This window comes from Trachymyrmex cornetzi, unplaced genomic scaffold (assembly GCF_001594075.2).
Source record: "Trachymyrmex cornetzi isolate Tcor2-1 unplaced genomic scaffold, Tcor1.1 scaffold345, whole genome shotgun sequence".
Lineage (NCBI taxonomy): Eukaryota > Metazoa > Arthropoda > Insecta > Hymenoptera > Formicidae > Trachymyrmex > Trachymyrmex cornetzi.
Window position 1 is genome coordinate 652,016 of NW_017298164.1, and position 8,791 is coordinate 660,806.

The 8,791-nt window shown below is 35.0% G+C and overlaps 1 protein-coding gene across 12 annotated transcripts in view; it reads left to right on the forward strand.

Annotated features, from left to right (window-relative positions):
- Positions 1–8,791, forward strand: part of tmod (tropomodulin) — a 71,380-nt gene that overhangs the window by 28,667 nt on the left and 33,922 nt on the right. Inside the window, exon 1 of one of the 12 annotated variants that reach the window (XM_018510584.1) lies at positions 5,684–5,858. The exons of the other annotated variants lie outside the window; for them this stretch is intronic. The gene's annotated coding sequence lies outside the window, so the exon portion shown is untranslated. Of the gene's footprint in view, positions 1–5,683; positions 5,859–8,791 lie in introns of those variants that run through there. 12 annotated transcript variants of the gene reach the window in all.

Below are 8,791 nucleotides of genomic sequence, written 5' to 3' on the forward strand. Positions count from 1 at the left end.
CAATAATCAACGCTCTATCTAATAATATATCAAAAAATAATTTGTGCGTATTATTTAATAAATATATTGTTCGTGACATTACATATAAATAAAAAGTATTAGACGTTTCGGTTCGAGCCATTATCAGCGATTGTTCTCCGCATTCGGAGATAATATGGCCAGTAACAATACTTTTCCTCCATCCTTTCAAGTAAATCATATAAACATTATAATAATCCGTCGCTTGCAATCCGGATTTTATTTTTTGCACAAATGATTTTTATTCTCAAATTTCTTCGAAATAAAAGAAAGAATATATTCTTTATTGCTTACATTTTAAAATTAATATACATTTTAAAACAAATTTTCATCTCTTTCATTTTTGCTTACATTTCAATTTTTATTAAATAAAAGTTTTAACATTTGAATTAAAAAACTATTTGATAATAAAGAGTTGAAAAGTAACTTGTACTGTTAGAAATGTAATCACGAGCTGCCTTTACATGTAAATGAAGCTCGTGATTATAAACGAAGTTAAAAGTAATGAATGATTTAACTGAAAATTAAGTTACAGTAGTTACTTAAACGTAATGAACGTGTACATTAAATTCATGAAAAATGCATTAAATTTCATTACTTTTCAGTTATAAATATATTAAATTTAATGTAATATCATGAAATTAAGTTCAAATTGTGTAACTTAAAAGTATATTAAATTTCATGAAATTTTTAACAGTGTCAAATGTTTCCACATTTTTCGAAAGTCTAGTACAGTAAAAAAATTGGGTACAGTAAAAAAATCTGCACAAAAAAAACCCAGATTGCGAATGAAGGGTTAAGTAAATACAAAAATTTATTGAAGATGAATACAGAAAGCAATTAATTTCGTCAGAAACTTATACTTACGTTTCTTTTATAACTGTATTACGCGATACTTACTATCGCACGATTATTTGCATAAATCATGTTCATTTTAACGAGAAGCGTACACCGTTTATGAATCTCCTTTTAATTAAATCAGTAGTGCCGACGTTGTAGGTTAATTGCAGGGACCGGATTATTGTTGCTGCTGTAAATGTTGTAGGCTTCCTTCAGCCGCGAGACTATCTTCGAATACGTAAATTGCTCGGTTATCATGCATGACGCGAGGGCGGCTTTCCTTACTTAGCGTACACGTGCACGCCGATCACGCGTATGAAGTGTACACGGCTGACCTTTTCGTCAGTCATTGTGGAAGTTCCCACGCGTGTGCGGGCGGGCCGTGGTCAGCCGATCGTGACTAAGGGGGCCTTTTAAATGCACGATGGCACGGGATTAGTTTGAAGGGACAAAGACGTTATGTGTCTGCGCTGGCAACGATGCCTTTGTGACACCGTGGATAGAAACTACGCGAATGGCATTGACTAAAAGAGCCAATTGTTCTCGAGTTTGATGTACCAATACTTCAAGCATGTAAATCAATGCCAACGTTTGAATCCGCATTTCTTAAATTTAAATTCTCTTAGATAACCTGTCACAATAATTGACATCTCAAATCATCCGCGTTTTCCTATCTCATATTATATACTTTCATATTAATACTTGTATTTTTGTCTGGAACATACGCTGTTATTCTTTTCGTTTCAGAACGATTGTATGATTACTTTTGTATTGATTAAGTTCTTCGTATACGTTTCTACACTTCAGGGGAGATCATCTCAGATCGTACGATGAATGGCGATTTCTTTCTCTCTCTTTCTCTCTCTTTCTCCTTGAAGAGTCTTTGATTATTAACGGAGGCTTAAATAAATTTCTGGAATGCGCAAAAAACGTTATACGACTCCAATAATGCCAACAAGTTTGCATCGCGGGATTGCATCTCCGTCGTACCTATCAGTTTAACGCCCGCGCCATAAATCGCAAGTGTTCCCAAACAGCGCGGAGATCTATAAACCGTCCCGAAATACGCGCATGAAACATTTCCCTCCATTTCCCTCTATTCGTGATCGATTTGCGTGCACTCGGAGTCCGCCCCGGCCGGCCGGCTTTACGAGTGCACTAAACTTAGGCCGCATTGACAAGCGCGATTATTTACGCATCGTACTCGGAGATATCGCAGGGAAACAACGTCCATTGGATATATCCCATATATCGCAGTCGGTTTGTGTCAGCGACCCCGACAGTTTTTCATCACTGGTGTTTCTAATCGATCACACAGCGGGACTGATTACTCTCCATTTGTCACCGATGGCAATCCTCTCACTCTGATATATATACATATATACGCAGAAAAATATTATTCTATCGCTAAGAAAAGTGATTACTCAATTTACTTTTTCCTTTCAAAAGTAATGGTTATCTTTTAAAAAAGAATATTTTCTCTCTTGATAATAATCTTAAAATATACGTACTTGTTATTACAAAATTTTATGAAAATTCATTATGTATTTGAAACAAAAATTTATTTTTTTTTTTGAAAAATATTGTAAAATTGATCGAAAGCGATTTTGTATTGTGGAAATGTCCACTAAGGAGACCTGACTCGAAGCTTTGTGGTCGGCCGCAGCGTTTCGTCCTGGTCGCAGATGGGATCGAATTCAGATTCACACATCGCGAGTCAATCGCACCAAGCAACGAGTCACTTGGCGATTGGACGACATTTTCCCAAAAAGTGGAGGGGATAATGATGATACCAAATTTTCTACGGATCGGTAATATAATAAATCTGTCAGTTTAAGCCATTTTTCGGGAAACCTTTTTGACATATGTGATTCTTTGCTTAAAAAACAAATTCTCTGCTTCAAAAATACAAATTATTTTCTATATAATTTTTATTCCTCGCATAATACCACATAATTTTTGTATAATATCATTACATATTTTTTATTTTTACAGCTGAGAATTTGTTTTAGTTATTTATCTGTTTTAAAAACACAAATTCTCCGCTTTAAAAACAAATTTTCTATTAAGTAAAAACGAAAATTATATAGAAAATAATTTATGTTTTTAAAGCAGAGAATTTATTTTTTAAAGCTAAAGGAAAATCGCATATGACTATTTGAACAGTGCTAACAGTCCATAGAAATTAAAATTATGTCGTTTAGAAGCTTTCGTTCGGTACCAACATTATTTCCTCTATTTTTCGGGAAAATGTCTAATCCATTCGGCGCTCTTATTACAGTTGCGAAGTTTTTCTGCTGAACACAGCAAAGCTCTGTGTGATTTGTACGCACTAGTTCAATCTATTGGTCTGTTTTCTGTTTCTGCACTAGACTGTTCTAGAACTCTCTTTCTCGCTTTAAACAAATATCAAACGTATATCTTTCTCACTTTAAGTTCCAAAAGTGTACACTAGTTCAGCCACAGAAAACAGATCTTATGAAACAATGAAAGTTTGCCAAAAGATTATCGCCGATCGCGTGTCTAATTGATAGGCCAAACGTATTCATTACGGAAGTGTGAACATCGTCGATCAAGGTCGATCACGTTCTCGAAATAAACTGAAAACCAATTAAACGATCGAAAATAGAAGATGTGTTCTTCGTAGATCGTATTTTTGTAAAAGTCTAGGACGCGTGGTGAGAAACAACCGCGAAGCACGAAGATCGAGGACCCGAGGAAAATTTATTCTAATTGTATCTACGACTCATGTCGCTCTTGCTATTTCGAGATTTATTCTGACAAACAAGGGCTCGTCGACCTTCACGAAAATTATATAGAAGTTTTATTGCAATTATTTTTTAGAACAAAAGATATTCATTCTTGCACTTTTAACTCTGCTGACGGCCTCTCTATTGAAGATCCATTCGAATATAAATCTCTCTGTAAAAAATGTTAATTTAATCTTTTTATGTTACATCTTCAAATTAGAATTATTCTTGTTAAAATATACTTACACAATTAGAATTTATTTTATTTTGATTCCTTGAAATTAAATATGCCTTTTTTAAATTAGCATAAATTAAATGAGTCTTAGAAACATAGCGTCAGTGATTGTGTTACAGATTTTGACGTCAGCTCCGAGAATTAATATAGACAACTTGATTTTTGAATTTTAATTTTAAAAATACTACGTTTTACATCACGCAGATATTATTACGCAAATAATTTTCAAGCTGTTTCCTAGTACAGTTATAGCTACTATATATATATATTTCTTGAAACATTTTTCTCTTAGAAATAGCCAAAGTTACAGACTGTTTCGAAGCTATAAAAAATCATTAAAAATAAGAAAGACAAATTATCCTGCAGTTAAAAAAATTATTTTGAGGTGATCTATGATTAATGGTTAATATAAAATATGATAATATATAATAGTTAATTTAATGATGTATTGTGGTATTTGAATATCTGCCAAGATTTCCAAACAACGCAAAGCTTCAAAAAATATGAATTAAGATGTCTGAGAGATTAGAGTGGCCATTAGACGCTTTTACGATGCCTTTATGATGACTTCCATATGTCTGTGTAGTCTGGGAATAATTCGGATACCACAGATCTGTGATCACGTTGCGCGTTGCGGAATGTTAAATTATATTCACATCTTTATCGCCCACGACACGAAATTCGCATAGCGGCACTTTGGACAATAGCACCTGCTATTATACTGAGCGTATGGGAGTTTTATGAAAAATTCCATAGGAGAGACGCATACATCTCTCCTGCATCTCTATCTAACGGTTGATATGCAGCCGTGATGAGGTCATCCGGCGAGTCCGTCAGATGATATCATGCCGATCTCAAGCGGCAACGGGTTGTTTACTCGTACAAGGGACCGTCACGGAGATGAAAATGCCGTTCGGACAAGGTAATAAATTTATCAAACGTCTGATGGTATCTTATTGTACTCGCAATAGAGAATGGAGTATTTGGCCGTGTTACCACGTTTCTGTGAAGAAATACAGTAGATAAAGTCGACATTTTGTTCATTATTTATTTATACCTGTAAATAGAAAAATTCTACTTTATAACTCGTTTCCAAGTAAATTATGCATTTTCATAATTTTCCTCAGAAGAGTTTTCTCTGTATTCCAGAATGAGTACTTTCTCCATATCGTAATCTAGTATAATTTTGTCAACTGTTTAAGTTCAAATGTGCTTGAATTTTATTTAAAATATTCTCATGTAGGATCTAAATTAGAGCTGTTACTTTTGACAACTTCGAAGATTCGAAGTTTTAACAAAATTTAAATTTTCGAAGTTAATTACGAACCTTCGAAGTTTAAGGTGCTTTGGAGTTTTGAAAACTTTGAAGCTCGAAGCTTTGAAGCAGCTTAAACTTCCAGTTCAAAATTAACTTCAAAAATTCGAATTCTTTCAAAGCTTTCAAATCTTCGAAGTCGTCAAAAATAACAGACCTAATTTGCAATGTCATTTTTGGTGAATCCTGTCAAAGCTTTGAAGTTGTCAAAACTGGCAGTCATAATTCAAATCATTCTCGATAATCTGGCAGAAAACTACGCTCTTTGGTACAAGAAGAGGAAGTGCAGACAATAGTTTCCGCTGACATCATCGTCACCTGTAATTCGTCACCGAGCTGCGTGCTCGAGCGGAAAAAAGTTTGGAAAAACTGGATCCCCCATCTAGGGAAGCAAGGCTCCTCGGGCCCGAAGTGAAAGTCGTTTTGAACGCAGCTCGTAGACTTCGCTACTTGCGCACAATACCACTCTACTCGCCGCTGTACTCTCATCGAGGTTCCAGCATAAAACTCGGTTGTTTAGTAGCACTCCAGCTCCGGGCGACTGTCGTCTCGACTCACGTGCCGCTTCTTACCCGCTCGGCTCGGTTCGGTTCGGTTCATCTCAGAGAACGTTATCGCGAATCCAAAGCATCGCAGCCGGTCCTCCGCGAATCTGTGCCACGTGATTATCTCACATCAGGTTACTCGGCCCCTTCATTGCGTAAGTACGGCTCCATTTGTGGTAATTACCGAGATTCGTCCGACGAGGACGAGTCACTGCAAGTAGCTGTTATGACGACACGAGCTCTTGCGGTGACGATTAGTCCGACTGTACATGACGAATGCTCTACTTTCGTCCAAGGATATCGTCAAGAATCGAGAGATTGGACGATTTAATAATAATAAAACCTGTACTAAAAAATGTTGACATTTTTACGCTCAACTAGGATACTTCGAAGCTCGCAAAATATTTTTGCTAACTTTATCGCGTAGCTCCATACATTCGAACAGCTCGGATTTCGATAATGCCGTTGTGATTCATTGCGGCCTTAGGCAAACAGCGATCATTCGAATAATGCGTGTATTTTGTATGCGGTATTCAGAGAAAATGAGCGAGCGCCACTAATTAACGATTGACCAATATTTGATCAGCTTGCTGCGCATATCAGTGATGCCTAGGCGCTTCATTATTCTAGTAATTGAAACTGCATAATATCGCGTCCGCTCGATTGTTTCACCAAATATCTGCGTTCACTAACCATACATATGCCTCTGGCAAACTACAGTTCTTTTTGTCAAAGTTGATTTAAGCGTTTGATCATATTGCTCGAAATATTTAGTTACCTATGAAGCGCAGATTGTATTGAATGGAAGTTCATGGATTTACTCTTAATTTACGATGCTTAAAAAGGACTTCCCATCCTTTTCTTGAATTTCAAGAGCATATGCTAAAAATATAAAAATTCAAATCAATATTATCGGATAAAGAACCTTTGATGCTCGATCGATTTCAGAATCTGCTCCATTCGAGGATCAATTCGACAACATCAAAATTCAAAGTTTTTGTTTAACACTTTGGTGTGGCATATTCATCTCAATTTAATTGCTTACAACTTTTATAAAAATGAACACATTGTAAACAATTTTTTTTTCTAACGCCAAACATTAATTCCGTCAGCAACTGGAATCTTTAAAGATACCATCGATATTTTGATTGTGAATTTTGGTAAATAAATTTAAGTTGACAAAAAATAAGTAGAATACTTTAAATCTGTAGCAATGAAAATTTTATTGCTAATAAAAATGAGTAGCAAAGTCATTGCTTTAAGTATGGATTTTCACTGCTTTGAAGTTAATCTATTTACTCTTATATATATACATAATAAATGGACTATTTCACTCGATCAACCCAAGTGATTTAAGCATTAGTTGATAATGCAATGCAAGATGCACTGAATGTTACTACCAGGAATGAATTTAGCGAAATAATGCACCGCTATGTCGTTTAACGTTTATTATGGAAGTTACAGGCGTTACTGAATACAGTCCAAGTTCTATGATGCCCAAGTAGCACACAGCGCTTACAAAGCGTTAACAAAGCTAAAAAAGCGCATATAATTGCATTTTTAGCGTTTTGCAAACGCTGTTATGTTACTTGAGTGGTAAAAAGTCATTAAAGGTTTGACAAGTGTACTAGAATTTTTTCAGATTTTTATATAACTTCAACAAATTTTAATATCTATAATAATTTATAATATAAAAAATTTGCTCTGTTTCTCGAAGAGTACCTATTGCTGATGGAAGAGTTAAAATATACGTTGCCGGCGGAAGTCAAGGAATATAATGACACTAAGCAAACACAACACACACAAATCTATATATTTTTATTAATAAAGAAATTATAAGCAATAAAAAAGTATTGAAAAAGAGTTGGATATGCCAAAAAAGTGTTTAAGGATTAAAACCGTCTTATGTAAGTACAGTTTTAAGCTGTTATAAATCAGTCACAGAGCCATATTATACAATCATCAGGCATAACTTAAGACTGTCTTGAAATAAAAACTGTGAATACCGGCCTAGGTGTGATAATTGTGTCAGTAAGTGATGCAGTAGCCGTAGATCGAAAATAACGAATTGATTTCTACGATCACTGACCTACGATACCTCGGTCGTGCGTTTCCGTCGTCGCACGTGCTCGCCTGGTTTCGCTTAATTTAGTAATAGCCTGTTTCGGCCCAAGGTATTGACGTTGCAAGCCGCATTAAAAATTACGATGTTTCGTCGCCACCATTGATAATTATTACAGAAGGGTTTTCACCAGGAAGTTGGTTGATGTACCGTCGATGAATAAATATTTACGCGGTACGTCAATCTTCACAGTGGATGGAGTCCACAAATAGATACATCTACAACATAATCCTGGTTAACTTAGGGGAAACTGACAGTTTTTACTGAAACTAAACACGTCGTGTCAAATATAGAATAATCGGACAATTATAACTCAAATGTCATTGCTATTTAGATTGCCGCAATGAAGATTATAGTAAGAAATAAACGGAGAAAGGCGCGCTAACAAATTGTTGAAAGAACATATCGCTCGTGAACTTTATCTGAACTTTATGTTTTGTGATTTATTTCCAGATAAACGCTTAACTGATATACTCGTGTATATAATTATAGTTTAATCCATTTGAGAGCCCATTTAATTCCTATTCAATTTCGGGTTAATCCTAATTTAATTTAAAATTCTATTCCAATTTAATCCCAATTTTTTATTATACGGCTATCCCAATCAAACTTGTTCATGTGACTTTGATACGCGAAAATAACGTTTTGCTGTATTAAAAAATTAAATAAAGCTCTAAAAATAATTTTGTTAGATTATCAAAATAATTGTATGTCTGAATACTCTAAGCGACCTCCATTTTTTATACAATTTGAAAATTTCTATTAACCTATTTGAATTACCCTACTTTACCTTGTATAGGATACTTAAACTGGTAGCCATCTCCCTTCCTTATGGATCTTTTCTATGGCATGCAAGCGTTTTGAGACGGCCATTAGAGTAACATTTAACTGTTTCGACAACTCTAAAAGCGTTTGAGTTGGATTCTCATCAAGCAATTCTTGCAGCTCGACATCTTCAAATTTTTT